Source organism: Piliocolobus tephrosceles, chromosome 6, assembly GCF_002776525.5.
Source record: "Piliocolobus tephrosceles isolate RC106 chromosome 6, ASM277652v3, whole genome shotgun sequence".
NCBI classification, from domain to species: domain Eukaryota; kingdom Metazoa; phylum Chordata; class Mammalia; order Primates; family Cercopithecidae; genus Piliocolobus; species Piliocolobus tephrosceles.
In genome coordinates, this window is record NC_045439.1 from 65532825 (window position 1) to 65550203 (window position 17379).

A 17379-nucleotide genomic window follows, 5' to 3' on the forward strand; every position below is an offset into this window, starting at 1 on the left:
AATGCTGATTTCTGGTGCTCTGTATCTATATGTGTATGTGTGTGTATGTGGGTGTGTGTGTAGAGAGAGACAAAGAGACAAAATATACTTTATAATGGTCATTGTAAAAATACTGGAACATATATATTAAAGTCAGTGGGTTGAACATGAGACTATAAGTCCTGGGAAACTATTGAGCAATTGAAAATTAGATTTATAGTTTGTTAAAAGAGATTTTGGAATAAACTCAGAAAAACTAAGGACCACATAGAGTACGGGAGTTTCAAAGAACTGCAAATATTCTGAAAAGCAATATGGGTGTGAGAAATATCTATAAGCGCGTGAAGTACCTTTTTTGGCAGGAGGACTTAAAAACACATTACAAGGACAGGGAAGAACTAACAGTTTAGATGTGAGAGGTATTACACTTTAAAATGAACCACCCTAATGGTCCATCATGTGATGTACCACATGTCTTAGATTTCTTATTGGCCTGTAAGCTGTTTGAGGCCCAGGAATATAATATGAATAATTGTATGCCCTGCAGCATCTAGCACCTTTGCCTACATACAACAAATTACATTTTTAACTGCAAATGAAGAAAAACCACATAGTAAAAACTATTCAAAGAAGTCACCTCTTGAGGAGAAAGTTTCCAAAAGAAAAGGTAACTCAAAAAGAAGAGAATGTATTAAAATTGAAAATTAAATGATGCTATTAGAAATTATTTTGATAGAGAAGTCATTGGAAAGAAAGTTAAACTATGAAGGCTGTACAGGACAAATTTTCCATAAGGTCAGATTATAAACCGTCATGTATAAAAGACAGAAGGAAGAATGAAAAACTAAAGATGAATACAAAATAATGTTTGCAAAGCATTTTCAGATACGCTATTTTATTAGACCATAACGCTGCTGTCCTTGGTATTTTCTTGTTCATCATTTTAACACTGACTTAAGAAAGGACATAAGAAATGATCCTTGTTAAATCTGTGAATCTGTGACTGACACAAAACTGGGATTTAAAAATGTCTCCATAGGTTTAATGAATGGGCTGAGACTATCAAAATGAAATATAGTAAAGCCAAAGTAAAGAAGCTTAGATTTAGAAACTTAACTATTAAAGTACAGGTGAGGGTTACTTCTTTGAAAGTAGTTTATATGAAATATACATAAGGGATTAATTTTCTCTATGATCCTTAATGGTCAATAGTTTCAGGACTGCAATCTCAGCATTCATTAATAGAAAAGACATATCCAGAAGAATAAGTTTAATAATCACATTGAAATATGTCATCCTTATCAAGCTACATCTGGAAAACAATGTGTCTCATTATGAATTCTGGTGAAACATGCCTGGAGACAAAAACTTAAGGAAATCTGGCAATCATTGCAATTAAAAAATGGTTAGAAAAACCTTGGACATTTTAGCTTGAGAAAGAGATATGATAAGGAGAAGATATCTTCAAATGCCATTTGAAAGCATAATTTGGAAAGAAGGATAACAGTTGCATGGGGGCTTTGCTTTTACATTAAGAATTTACTATTAGGATAGTCCCATATTAGTATGAGCCACCATGGAGAAAATGAGTGAATTGATTTCTGATAGGCTCACTCTATATGGGTACCAAAAATGACATTCTTGTGTAGGACTTAAGTTTGGAGGAGATTGGCGCTGAGGATTCTGCCTAATGCTAATGTCCTGTGAGACTGCCTTTAGTAAGATACTTAGGGTTAAATTAACCCTATGCTCAAAATCAAACTGATTTCTCTGCATCCTCAGAGTGTGCATCTGCTTGGAGAGACTTCCAAAGAGATGAGATAAACAGATACATTGTATGTATCACCAATGACTTTATAATGTGATAAACATTTAAAACTAAATATAAGTGTGAATATTTATCTCATCTCCTTGAACATACCTAGAAGTCCATTCTTAAGCCAATATATATGTGCATTGGAGGAAAGAAAAATATACATATGTGGAAAGATTATAATTTCAGGTTTTTTTTTTCAATATGTTCTAATTTGTGATTTTGATGCTTGACCACAGGAGCTGTAACTCCATTTTTAGCTCTAAAACTATGTGCATTTGAATTTTACCATAAATGCTATTAACACCGAACTTTATTAACAAGAGCATAATTTGATTTTCTTCTTTAGAGTGATTATATGCTGAAATGGTTTGACTCCGTGTCCCCACCCAAATCTCATCTTGAATTGTAACTGTGTTGAGGGAGGGCCCTAGTGGGAGGTGACTGATTATTGGGACAGTTTCCCCTATAGTCTTCTCAAGATAGTGAAGGGGCTCTCATAAGATCTGATGGTTTTAAAAGTAGCATGTTCTCACTCATAAGTGGGAGTTGAACAATGAGAACACATGGACACAGGGTGGGCAACATCACACACCAGGGCCTGTTGGTGGGTGGGGGGCTGAGGGAGGGATAGCATTAGGAGAAATACATAATGTAGATGACGGGTTGATGGGTGCAGCAAACCAACTTGGTACATGTATACCTATGTATCAAACCTGCACGTTGTGCACATATACTCTAGAACTTAAAGTATAATAATAATAATAATAATGATAAGTGACAGCTTCACCTGTGTGCTCTCTCTTGCCACCTTGTGAAGAAGGTGCCTGCTTCCCCTTTGCCTTACTTCAGGATTGTAAGTTTTCTGAGGCCTCCCCAGCAATGCAAAACTGTGTCAAATAAACCTCCTTTGTGTATAAATTACCCAGTCTTAGGTAGCATCTTTACAGCAGTTTGAAAATGGAATAATACACCTGCATTAGCAAAATAATTTTGCATAAGTGGTTAACTGAGATCACAATAAAATGAAAGCAAATTCTGATATTTCATATATGTACTTTATCATTTTCAAAGCTTCTTTACATACATTATTTTATGCGACCTTTGAAATAATATTACAAAGCAGGTATCACAGTTATCATTTGCTCTCATTTTCAAGGCTGAAAGATGATATCTCTTACACAGATCTATGCCAATATTTGCTGGCAGGTAAAAAACTATAGAATCTCTTTCCATTCTACTTTATATATATATAAAATATATAATTATATATATAATATGTTTATATACATATAATATATAAATATTATACATATATGAAAAGTTAGTCTCAAGAAATTTCAACTAAGACATGATGTGAAGAAAGAAGAAAACTTACAACATTATACAGGATGTAAACACTAAGAAATAAAATGGAAATATAATTTATAGGGACCAAATTATAAAATCACTTACACACAATTTTTCTAATTTATTTTGGAGCTAAGGGCAATATATGCTTAAACTTATCTCATCATATCAAAATGAATAAGTTAAACAGAAAATATGTTTTAATACAGAAAAGAAAGTTACACAGCTTCAAAATGTGCATGTATCCCTGTTGATGTTAGCTAAAAGTTACCATTTTTGATATTTCATTTAAATATGTGCTAGTTTTCTAACATCAGTAACTCAATTCTTAATTCTGGCATTGATTTAGTGATAATGAACTTGCAACATTAGGATGAAAATTTTCTCATCTAATTAGTGAACTTATTTTAACTTTTATTTTAGGTTTGGAGGTACATATGAAGGATTGTTACATAGGTAAGCATGTGTCATGGGAGTTTGTGGTACATATTATTTCATCACCCACGTATTAAGCCCAATATCCAATAGTGATCTTTTCTTCTTCTTTCCCTCCTCCCACTCAAGTAAACCCCAGTGTCTATTGTTTCCTTCTTTGTGTTCATAAGGTCATATCATTTTGCTCTCACTTATAAGTGAGAACACGCAGCATTTGGTTTTCTGTTCCTGTGTTAGTTTGCTAAGGATAATAGCCTCCAGCTCCTTCCATGTTCCCGCAAAAGACATCATCTCTATATACACCATGGAATATTATAGCTGTATAATATTTCGTAGCTTATATGTACCACATTTTTATGGAATCTGTCATTAAATCAATGAATGTTTGTTAATTCAATGTCTATTACATCCTTTGGTTCTATTTGCACTCAGTTCTTGCTTTATTATAAGTCAATATTTCACTGTCTCTCACATGCATTAATACAAGAGTTATAAATGGATTCAGTCTTATGAGGCAATACAGTTTTATAAGACAATACAACATATTCTGGATTATTACTGTTTGCATATGTCTCTCAATGCTCATGTGTTGGAAACTTAATTGTCATTGCAACAGTAATAAGAGGTGAGGGCTTTAACAGGTGATTAGGTCATGAAGGCTCTGTCCTAGTAAATAGTTAAATGACATTATCGTGGGAGTGGGCAAGTTATCATAACAGTGAGTTCGTTATAAAAAAAAATATGAGCTTGCCAATTAGTCTCTGTCTGGTGTCCTCACTTTCATCTTCAACCCTTCTGTGATGGAGTGACCCCTGCCAGGTGCTGGTGCCATGCTATAGAATCCCATGCCTCTGTATATAAACTTCTGTGTATGTATATACACATATATATGTGTGTGTGTGTATATATAATACCCAGTCTGTTATAGCAGCAGAAAATAGAGTAGGTCATCCATATTTTTATTTTGCCAACACTATAATGATGATCCTTAAATGCAAATTAAATTACATGTCACATATGAAATTCGAGTATACCATTAAAAGCCCATAAGCATCTGATTTTCACCATTCCTCACACTCTAAGCTGCATGCATACTGAACCATATATTTTTTTCTGAGTTTTTAATATTGGGGTAAAAATACAAAACAAATTTACTATCTTAATAGTTTTTAGTGCACAATTTAGTAGTATTGTGTACATTTACACTGTTGCACAACCATCATTACCACTTTTCTCCAGAATTTTTTCATCTTGCAAAACTATTAAAAAATAACTCTCCATTATCCCCTACATGAAGTCCCTTGCAATCACCATTCCACTGTCAGTTGCTATGTTTGGGACTACTCTTAAGTTCCTTCTATAAGTGGAATCATATAATATTCTTTTGTAATTGGTGTATTTTATTTAGTATAATCTCCTCAAGATTTATCCATGCTCTATCATATGTAGGTTGTTTTTTCCTTTATGAGGCTGAGTAATATTCCATCGCCTGTATATACCATTACCTCAGCCATTTGTCTGCTAATGGACAGGTGAATTGCTTCCCACTTTTAGCTTTGTGACCAATATAATTTTAAACATAGATATACAAATACATTTCTTGATATCTCACTTTCTATTCTTTCCACCTCTATACCCAAAGTGGAATTATTGAATCAAAATAATTCTATTTTTATATTTTGAGGAACTATCTTATTCTTTTCCCAGGAAAATGAACCACTTACACCTTACATTCCTGCCAACATATCAAGAGCGTACAAAAGTTTAAATTTCTTCATATCTTCTCCAAGTCTTCTTATTTTCTGTGTTTATATTCTTTTGAGAGTTTTCATTCTAATGATTATGAAGTAGTATTACATGGTAGTTTTGATTTGCATTTTCCTAAAACTGTTGATGTTAGGCATTTTATTATATGTTTGTTGGCCATTTGTATATCTTTTCTGGAGAATGCCTGTTGAAGGCCTTCATCTATTTTTGAATTGGCTTATTTCTTGTTGAGTTTTAGGAGTTCTCTATAAATTCAGGATATTAATAACTTAACATATATATAATTTCCAAATACTTTTTCCCATTCTGTGGGTTGCCTTTTTATTCTATTGACAGTATCTTTTATGCACTTTACAAAATGTTCATGATTCCAATTTGTCTATTTTTCTCTTTGTTGGCTATGCCTCTGCAGTCATATCCAATAAACCATTACTAAATCCAATATTTTAAAGTGTTTGCCTTGTGTGTTGTTTTAAATTTATAGTTGTCAGTATTATATTTAGGTCTTTTATCCAGTTTAATTTTTGTATATGGTGTTATGTAAAGGTCCAATTTAATTATTTTGCATGTTTTTCCAGCACCACTTGTTAAAAAGACTGTCCTTTCCCCACCTGAATGGTGTTGACAACCTTGTCAAAAATAATCTGTCCATACATGCAAGGGTTTGTTTCTAAATGCTGTATTCCATTTCATAGGTATATATGTTTGTCTTTATGCCAGTACTAAAATCCTTTGATTACCGTAGCTTTGTAGTAAGTTTTGCAATCAGGAAGTATTAGCCCCACAGCTTTAAATATATACATATATTTTAAATTTATATATATAAATATATATTTAAAATTTATATATATAAATATGTAAATTTATATATACAAATACATATATTTAAATATATTTATTTAAAATACATATTTATATTTATTTAAAATATACAAATGTATTTATATATTTATTTAATATATATATATATATTTTGGTTATTCCGGATTTCTTGAAATTCTGTGTTCTAGAATTTTTAAAAATTTATTCAATAAAAGTAATCAGAATATAGTGATTGGAAATTTGTGGATCCCTTTGGGTAGTACTGATGCTTTAACAATATTAACTCTTCCCATTTTGAACACAGGAATTCTTTCTAATCTATGTCTTCTTTCATTTATTTCAGAAATGTTTTGTAGTTGTCACTCTGTAAGGCTTTTGCCTCCTTTGTTAAGTTTATTCCTAACTCTTTTATTCTTTCTGATGGTATTGTAAATGGAATCATTTTCTTAATTTTCTTTTCAGCCTGTTCATTATTAGTGTGTAGACTGCAAATGAGCTTTGTGTGTTAACATTTTATTCGCTTATTTTGCTGAATGTGTTAATTAGTTCTAGCAGGCTTTTAAGTGTGCATTTTCTTTAGGATTTTCTACTTAAAAGATCATATAATCTGAGATCTGAGATAATTTTCTTTCTTTCTTTTCAATTCTAATGTCTTTTCCTTCTTTCCTTTCTTCTTTCTTTTATACATTTGGGGTGCCTTTCTAAATTTTTTTTTCCTCTTTTTTTTTAATTTTTGTGAGTACACAGCAGGTGAATAGATATTGCTCAAAAGAGGAAATATAACTGGCAAAGAGGTATAGAAAAAGGTGTTCAACATCACTGATAATCAGAGAAATGAAAATAAAATCTACAATGAGATATCATTTCACCCCTTAATTCGTTTTTATTGCCTAACTGCTCTGGCGAAGAACTACCACTCCATTGAATTAAAGGGGCAAAGTGGATTCTTGCCCTGTTCATAATTTTAGGAGAAAATATTTTAGTCTTGCCCCACTGAGTGTGATGCTTCTGCATTTTTTGTCATACGTGACTTTTATAATATAGAGGTAGTTTTCTTCTATTATTTGAGTGTTTTGTATCAGGAAAAGATAGTGAATTTTGTCAAATATTTTCTTGGCATTAATTGAGATAATCGTGTATTTTTTCCTTCATTCTGTTTATGTGGTATATTACAGTGAATGATTTTAATATATTGAGCCATCATTCCATTCTAGGAATAAGCCACACGCAGTCAATTGGTATATAATCATTTCAATATGCTGCTGAATTCAGTTTGCTAGTATTTTGTTGAGAATTTATACATCAATGTTCATAAGGCATAACTGCCTGCAATATTTGTTTCCTGTATTATCTTTGTCTGGCTTTGCTAGCAGGGTAACAGTGGTCTCATATAATGAGTTAAGAAGTGTTTGTTCCTTTTCCATTTGAGAAAGATTAGTGTTAGTTCTTTAAATATTTAGTAGAATTCATTAGTGAAGCCATCAGATCCAGGGCTTTTCTTTTTGGGGAAGATTTTAATTACTGGTTCAATTTCCTTACTAGTTACAGTACTATTCAGATATTCTATTTCTTTGTGGGTTAATTTTGGTAAGTTTTGTACTTTTAATAATTTGTCTATTTCATGTAGGTTATTCAGTTTGTAGATATACAATTGTTCAGGATAATCTCGTAATCCTTTTTATTTCTGTAGAACTAGTAGTAACATCCCCACTTTCATTTACTACTATAACAATCTTATTTTGAATCTTCTTTCATTTTTTTCTTAGTCCAATATTCATCAATTTTACTGAGCCTTTCAAAGAACCAATTTTTAATTTGAATGATGTTCTCTCTTATTTTACTATTATTTATTTCAATGATTTCTTCTCCAATCTTTATTATTTATTTCCCTCTTCTATTTTTTTTGGGTTTAGTTTGGTCCTCTTTTTCAATTTCCAGAAATTGTAAAGTTGAGTTGTTCAATGAAGAGCTTTCTTATTTTTAAATGTAAGCAAGTATAGCTAAAAGTTTTCCAGTGAGCAGTACTTTGACTGAGTGCCATAAGTTTTGATATGTTATGATTTTTTCATTCATTGCTAAGCATTTTCTAATTTCCCTTGTGATTTTTTTGACCGATTTGTGTTATTTAATTTCCACAAATATGCGTTATTTAATTTTGACCAATTTGTGGTATTTTTAGTTTTCTTTTGTTATTTCTAACTTTATTCTGCCATCGTCATCACAGTAAATGTTTTCTGTGATGTCAATCTTTTAAAATGTATAGATACTTAATCTGTGGCTTAATATATGTTATATCCTGAAAAATGTCTTGGGTGAACTTGAGAAGAATGTGCATTCTGTTGTTGGATAGAGTGTTCTGTGTATATCTGTTAGGTCCGGTTGTCTTACTTTGTTCATTAAATCCTCTATCTTTTCATCTTCTGTTTAGTTGTTCTACTGAGAGTGAAGTATTGAAGTATCCAACTATTGTGTAGAGCTATTTTCCCCTTCAATTCTGTCAGTTTTTATCTTATATTTTTACAGTCAATTACTATGTGTGTAAATATTTAAAACTTTTATCTTCTTGCTCTATTGCTCTTGCTCAACTTTTAATAAATAATGCCTTTGTCTCTTGAAAGCTTTATAAATTTAAAATTTATTTTGTCTGATACTACTATAGCTGCCCCCACTTTAAATTTTGTTAATATTTGCATGAAATACATTTTTACATAGTTTCATTTTCAACCTATTGGTGTCTCTGGATCCAAACTGAGTCTCTTGTGAACAGCATATTATTTGAATTATGGTGTGCGTGTGTTTCTTAATGCATTTTACCAATCTCTGCCTTTGAATTGGAGTGTTTAATCTGTTTACACTTAAAATGATTACTGATAATGTGGGACTTACTTTAGTCATGTTGCTATTTGTTTTCCATATGTATTATAGAATAATGCTCCTCATTTCCTACACTATTATCCTCTTTTGTGTTTATTTAATTTTGTTTTGTATTGAAATGGTTAAATGTATTTCTGTCTTCTTATTTATTTTTTCATTCTTTTGAGACAGGACTTCATTCTGTCACCCAGGCAGGCAGTGAAGTGGCATGATACCAGCTCTCTGCAGCTTCAGCCTCCTGGGCTCAAGTGATACTCCTGCCTCAGCCTCCTGAGTAGCTAGGATTATAGGTGCATGCCACCACCATGCTTGGCTAAATTTTGTATTTTTTCTAGAGATGAGATTTTTGCCATGTTGCCTGAGTTGGTCTCAAACTCCTGGGCTCAAGCAACTCACTCACCTCGATCTCCCAAAGTGCTGGGATTACAGGCATGAGATACTGCACCCAGTAGCTTTCTCATTTTCTTTTGTGTATATCCTCTAGCACTTTATTTGTAGTTACCAGATGATTGAATTTAACATCCTCCAATTACAAGACACTGATTTTATTCCAGCTTAACTAATGTATAAAATCTCTACTCCTTTGACAGTTCCATCCACACCACTTTTAACTGTTGTCACAAAATTATATCTTTGTACATTTTTTCCAAAAATATAAATGAATATATTTCTTTTAAAATTTTATTAATTTATGTTTAATTCACAAATAATAATTGTATATATCAATGGGGTAAAATGTGATATTTTTATCTATGTATACATTGTACAGAGAGCCAATTAAACTAATTAACATATCCACCACCTTAACTACTTATATTTTTGGTCAAGAGGACATTAAAAATCTATTATTTTAACAATTTTAACATACATGATATATTCCTCCTAACTGTAGTGGAATACAACATTGAAGTTTATTCCTTCAATAAAACTGGAACTGTGTCCCCTTTGATCAATGTTTTCATTTTCATCATCCTTCCCCAGTCTTTGGTAACCACCTTTCTACTTTTGATTCTATGAGATCAACTGTTTTATTTTTAATTTTATTTTGTTGATTTATTTTTTGGTCAAGCACTGGGTCTTTATTTTACATATTATTTCCAAAGCAGACATTGTTTAAGTGAGCAGCCAACAGAATTTATAAGATAGAAAGTGAGAGCAAAGGTAACTGGCTCAAGTCTCTAGCATACATCGTGTATATCTCATATCTGATCACCTTGCATGTCTGGCTTCAGTGAAGGTAGAACAGTGTAGATTTTGGAAGCAAGAAATCTATTTTCTGTGACCAGGAATGGCTACTACATGCCTTATTAAAAAATGCACAACTTGAAATGTTTCAATGCAATGAAAATTTCCTCAAGCAAGGATATGCATGAACAATAACGAACATATACACAGCAACTTGGGCAGAAAGAATGGATCATGCCATGGGACAGTGAGGTTAGCACACTGATCAAGAGCCCCAATAAGAGGAGCTAACCCAGTGGCAGAGCAGGCTAGCAGGGTGAGCAGCAGCCATCCCCAGCCACCTTGATTTCCTTCCTGCCTTCACTCTAAGTTGAGCAGTTCCATGTCAAAGATAGGGTAGCACTGGGAGGGATGACACTAGAGTAGCCTGGGGCTCCATATGACACATCAGGTATGCAAGTCAGCTTCACCTATTGCCCCAAGCTCATCTGCACTATGTCCTCTTCAAAACCATTGATGACTTCCTGTTCACCAGTTTTGAACTTGTTTCTGTCTTGGGATAAATCAAATTTATTCCCATTTTGGAACATTCCTATGTAGTGCACCACATATATCTGGCTCTTCTTGACTCTTCTGGCTCTTGTTGGTGAATGTCCTTCTTAACTCATCATGGTCCCACAGGCCCCATCCCTGGGGGTTGCTGATGTTGTCCTGAAATCAGTTTGGTTCCCGCCCCAGTCACATAGTCGTTCCAACTTACCTTCCTGTCACAACTGCAGAGATTAAAGAAGCGCAGCTAAAGTGGGGACCTGAGTCAGTAGGGTGATATCAAGTTTTTCAGATATTACATATAAGTGAGATCATAAAGTATTTGTCTTTCTATGACTGGCTGAATTCACTTAGCATAAATTTCTCCAGTTCCAGGCACACTGTGAATGAAAAAAATTTCCTTATTTTTAAGACTGTATAGTATTCTACTGTGTGTGTGTGTGTGTGTGTACACACATTTCCTTCATTCATCTTTTAATAAAATCAGGTTGCTTCTATATCTTGACTACTGTGACTAATTCTGAAATAAATACGAGAGTACAGGTATCTCGTTCACATGCTGATTTCAGATTCATTGGCTATATATCCAAAAATAAGATTTCTGGGTCATATGGAATCTACTTTCAGTTTTTGGAAAATCTCCATACTATTTTGCAAAATGATTATATTAATTTACATTGGCCCCAACAGTGTACAAAGGGTTCCTTTCTTGCCAACACTTGTTATCTCACCAACACTTATCATTTTTGTAATAGCCATGTTAATAAGTGTGAGGTGATATTGCATTGTGGTTTCAATTTTCATTTCCCTGATGATTAGAGACTTTGAGGATTTTTTTCACATATCTGTCTGTCATTCATATGTCTTCTTTCGAGAAATGTCCGCTCAGATTCTTTATCTATTACTAAATTAGTTTTCTTTTCTTTCTTTTTTTTTTTTTTTTTTTGGATTTTATCCCCTTACCATATGTCTGGTTTAAAAATATTTTATCTAAATTTGTGGGCTATTTCTCCATTATGTAAATTGTTGTCTTTGCTGCATGAAAACTTTTCTGTTAGATGCAATATCCTCTGTCTATTTTTGCTTTTCTAATCTGTGCTTTTGAAGTTCCATCCCAGAAATCCTTTCCCAGACCAAATTGCGAAGCCTTTACCCTACATTTACTTCTAGTAGATTTATTGATTCATTCTTTCATATCGGTATTTTGTCCGTTTTGAATTAATTTTCACACATGGTGTGTAAGAACGATCCAATTTCATGCTTCTGAATGTGGATATACAGTTTTGTCAACACCATTTATTGAAGTGATTATCTTTTCTTAATTGCATTTGTGGAAAATCAATTGACCTTAAATAGTCAGGATTTTGCTTCTGTGCTTTCTTTTCTTTTCCATTCATCAATAGATCTTCTTGCATGACAGTACCATGCTGTTTTGACTACAATAGCTTTATAATCTATTTTGAAATCAGGATATTTGATACCTCCCACTTTATTCTTTTTGCTCAATTGTTTCAGCTGTTCAGGGATTTTTTTTCTATTAGACTTTTATTATATTTCTGTGAAAAACAAATTGGAATTCTGATAAAGATTTCATTGAATCTGTAGGTTGCTTTGGGTACTATGTATGTTTAAAAAAAGGTAAATTTTTCAATCTATGAACATGAGCTATCTTTTTATTTACTTGTGTGTTCCTCAGCTTCTTTCACCTAGGTCTTATAGTTTTCATCATAGTCATCATTCACCTGTTAAGTTAAATGTACTCCTAAATATTAAATTTTATTTTTGGATGCTAATGTAAATGGAATTATTTTCTTGATTTCTTTTTGGATGGTTTGTTTTTCGTTTTAAATTTTGTTTTCATAAATTACAACTTTATTACATGTACTAAACTGTTCTAATAGGTCGTTGATAAAGCCTTTAGGGTTTTCTAAAATAAAATCACGTCATTAGCAAACCTGATGCCAATTTCAATTTGCACTGACAATTTCACTTCTTTTTTTCTTTTATGGAGGCCTTCTATTTCTTTTTTCTAATCTAGTTATTCTAGCTAGGACTTCCAATGCTATAATGAATAGAAGTGATGACAGTGAGCATCCTTTTCTAGTTCCTAATCTTAGAAGAAAAGCTTTCAACTTTTCACTGTTTAATATGATATTGATTGTGGGCTTGTCATAGATGTCTTTTATTATGTTCAGGTACATTATTTCAATACCTATTTGTTGAGAGCTTTTATCATGACCTGATGTTAAATGCAGTCAAATTTTTTTTTGCTTTTTTTTTTCCTGGATCTATCGAGAATTTTTTTTTTTTCCTGTATCTATGATTTTGTTCTTCATTTTGTAAATATAGTGTAACTCATTTATTGATTTATGTGCATTGAGCCACCCTTTCTCTCGTGGAATGAATCCCATTTGATCATAGTTAATAAATATTTTATGTGCTCCTGAATTTGGTTTGCTAGTTTTGTTGAGGATTTTTGCTCCCTATTTATCAGGGATTTTGGCTTGTTGTATTCTTTTCTTGTAAGGTCCTTGTATGGCTTTAATGTTAGGGTAATGTTTGTCTTGTAAAATAAATTCTGAAGTTTTCCTACCAATTCAATTTTCTGGATAATCTTAAGAAGGACTGATATTAGTTATTTAAATGTTTAGTAGAATTGGTAGTGAGGCTATCATGCCCTGGGCTTTATTTTTATTTTTGAAAGTTTTTAAATTGCTGATTCAATCTCCTTACTCATTACAAGTTTGTTCAGATTTTTCCATTTCTCTTTTATTTGTTGTGGTGCATTGCATGTTTCTAGGAATTTATTTATTTTTTCTGTGTTATTCATTTTTTTTTGTATAGTTGTCCACGATAGTATTTAGGTTCCTTGCATTTCTGTGGTATCAGTTATAACGATTCCGTCCATTTGGATTTTGAGTCTTCTTTCTCTTTTTCCTTGTTACTCTAGCTAATGATTTGTGAATTTTATCTTTAAAAAAAACAATTTTAGTTTCATTTATATTTTCTACTGTTTTCCTAGTCTCTATTTTGTTTATTTCTACTTTGATCTTTGTTATTTACTTCCTTCCCCTAAGTTTGGGCTTAGTTTGTTCTTTTTTTTTTTTTTTTCTCTAGTTGCTAGAGGTATAACATTAGGTTGTTTGAGATCTTTCTTCTTCTTTGATGTAGGTGTTTATTGTTATAAAATTCCCTCTAATAATTGTTTTTGCTGTATCTCGTAAGTTTTTGTATATTGTGTTTCCATTTTTCCTTGTCTCATGATTTTTTTAAAATTTTTAATTTCTCCTTTGTCCTATAGGTCATTAAGAAGGATATTTAATTTCCACATATTTGTGAGTTCTTCAAGACGATGATGATGATGATGATTATTATTATTGACACAATGTCTAGCTCTGTCACTCAGGCTGGAGTGCAGTGGTGTGACAACAGCTCACTGAAGAATTGATAAGCCAAGCTCAAGCAAAATCTTTCCACCCCAGCCTCCTGAATAGCTAAGACTACAGGCACATGCCACCATGCCTGGCTAATTTTTGTATTTTTGTGGAGATGGGCTCTGGCCATGTTGCCCAGGATGGTCTCAAACTCCTGAGCTCAAGCAATCCACCCAGTTTGGCCTCCCAAAGTGCTGGGATTATGGAATGAGCCACTGTGTCCAGCCTGCTCCTATTATTGGTTTCTAGTTTCCTGCCATTTTAGTTGTAAAAGATGGTACTCAATATAATTTCATTCTTTTTAAATTTGTTAAGAATTGACTTGTAGACTAACATGTGATCTATAGAAGAGAAAGTTCTGTGCATACTTGAGAAGAATATGTATTTCACTGCTGTTAGATGAAATGTTCTGTAAATACCTGTTAGATTCATTTGTTCTAAACAGTAGTTGAGAAAATTTCCCTTGCCTGGGGAAGAAGTTAGAAACACAGATTTATAAAGCTCAGTGAACATATAACAGTTTGAATATAAATCAAACTACATTAAGACGCATCATAAATAAATTGCTAAAACTTAAAGGGAAAATATCGAAAGCTATCAGGGATTCCATCATGTAATGATGAGCAATCTGGACTCTGAAAGCTATCAGAGAAAAGCTACTTAATGTGTAAAATGGGATCTTGAAAAGACTGTCACTGGATTTTTCAGCAGAAAGCTTGCAGGCCAGAAGAGAATTGAATGATATATTCCAAAAAAATGAAAAATAAAAAAAAAAAAAAAGAAAACGACTTCTGATGGAGAATTCTATACCCAGAATCCTGTCATTTAAAAATAAAGGGGTTAGATCCCATTTGTCAATTTTTGCTTTTGTTGCAATTGGTTTTGGTATTTTAGTCATGAAGTCTTTGCCCAAGCCTGTGTCCTGAATGGTATTGCCTAGGTTTTCTTCTAGAGAAATAGGTTTTATGGTTTAAGGTCTTGTGTTTAAGTCTTTAATCTATCTTGAGTTAGTTTTTGCATAAGGTATAAGGAAGGGGTCCAGTTTCAGTTTTCTGCATATGGCTAGCCAGTTTTCCCAATGCCACTTATTAAATAGGGAATCATTTCCCCATTGCTCACTTTTGTCAGGCTTGTCAAAGGTCAGATGGTTGTAGATCTGTGTTGTCATTTCTGACGCCTGTTTTGTTCCATTGGTCTATATATCTGTTTTGGTACCAGTGCCAGGCTGTTTTGGTTACTATAGCCTTGTAGTATAGTTTGAAGTCAGGCAGCATGATGCCTCCAGCTTTGTTCTTTTTATTCAGGATTGTCTTGGCTATACAGGTTCTTTTTTGGTTCCATGTGAAATTTAAAGTTTTTTCTAATTCCATGAAGAATGTCAATGGTAGTTTGATGGGAATAGCATTGAATCTATAAATTACTTTGGGTGGTATGAACATTTTCGTGAAATTGATTCTGTCTATCCGTGAGCATGAACTTTTTTTTTTCATTTGTTTGTGTGCTCTCTTATTTTGTTGGGCAGTAGCTTGTAGTTCTCCTTGAAGAGGTCCTTCTCATCCATTGTAAGTTGGATTCCTAGGTACTTTATTCTCTTTGTAGCAATTGTGAATGGGAATTCATGATTTGGCTCTCTGTTTGTCTATTATTGGTGCATAGAAATGCTTGTGATTTTTGCACATTGATTTTGTATCCCGAGACTTTGCTGAAGTTGCTTATCAGCTTAAGGACTTTTGGGGCTGAGATGTTGGGGTTTTCTAGATATACAATCATGTAATCCACAAACAAAAATAATTTGATTTCCTCTCTCCTATTTGAATACACTTTATTTCTTTCTTTTGCCTGATTGTCCTGGCCAGAATTTCCAATACTATGTTGAATAGGAGTGGAGAGAGAGGGCATCCTTGTCTTGTGCTGATTTTCAAAGGGAATGCTTCCAGCTTTTGCCCACGCTGATTTTCAAAGGGAATGCTTCCAGCTTTTGCCCATTCATTATGATATTAGCTGTGAGTTTGTCAAAAATAGCTCTTACTATTTTAAGATATGTTTCATCAATACCTATTTTATTTAGTGTATTTAGCATAAAGGGGTGATAAATTTTATCAAAGACCTTTTCAGCATCTATTGAGATAAGCATGTGTTTTTTGCCATTGGTTCTGTTTATGTAATGTATCACATTTATTGATTTGCATATATTGAACCAACCTCGCATGCCAGGGATAAAGCCAACTTGATTGTGGTGGATAAGCTTTTTAATGTGCTGCTGGATTCAGTTTCTCAGTATTTTATTGAGAATTTTTGCATCAATGTTCATCAGGGATCTTGGTGTGAAATTTTCTTTCTTTGTTGTGTCTCTGCCAGGTTTTGGTATCAGGATGATGCTGGCCTCATAAAATGAGTTAGGGAGGATTCTTTTTTCTATTGTTTGGAATAGTTTCAGAAGGAATGGTACCAGCTCCTCTTTGTATCTCTGTAGAATCTGGCTGTGAATCTGTCTGGTCCTGGGCTTTTTTGGATTGGTAGGTTTTAATTACTGCCTCAATTTCAGAAGTTGTTATTGGTCTATTCAGGGATTTGACTTCTTCCTTGTTTAATCTTGGAAGGGTGTATGTGTTCAGGAATTTATCCATTTATTCTAGATTTTCTAGTTTATTTGCATAGTGGTGTTCACAGTATTCTCTGATGGTAGTTTGCGTTTCTGCTGGATAAGTGGTGATGTCTCCTTTATCATTTTTATTGTGTTATTTCATTCCTCTCTCTTTCCTGCTTTATTAGTCTGGCTAGCAGTCTATGAAGAGCTTCTGAACATCAAAAGAAACTATCATCCAAGTGAACAGGCAACCTATAGAAGAGGATAAAATTTTTGCAATCTATCTATCTAACAAAGGGCTAATATCCAGAATCTACAAGGAACTTAATCAAATTTACAAGGAAAAAAAGTCAAAAAGTGGGCAAAGTATGTGAACAGACACTTCTCAAAAGAAGACATTTATGAAGTCAACAAATTTATTAAAAAAGCTCATCATCACTGGTCATTAGAGAAATGCAAATCAAAACCACAATGAGATACCATCTCACGCCATTTAGAATGGTGATCTTTAAAAAGTCAGGAAACAATGGATGCTGGAGAGGTTATGGAGAAATAGTAATGCTATTACACTGTTGGTGGGAGTT

The 17379-nt window shown here is 33.0% G+C and overlaps 1 protein-coding gene and 1 pseudogene across 6 annotated transcripts in view; both read right to left on the reverse strand.

Moving 5' to 3' along the window:
- The window catches only part of LRFN5 (leucine rich repeat and fibronectin type III domain containing 5), a 281483-nt gene that overhangs the window by 143415 nt on the left and 120689 nt on the right, over window positions 1-17379 (reverse strand). The gene's annotated exons all lie outside the window — the stretch shown is intronic.
- On the reverse strand, window positions 10586-10815 carry LOC111549477 (annotated as a pseudogene).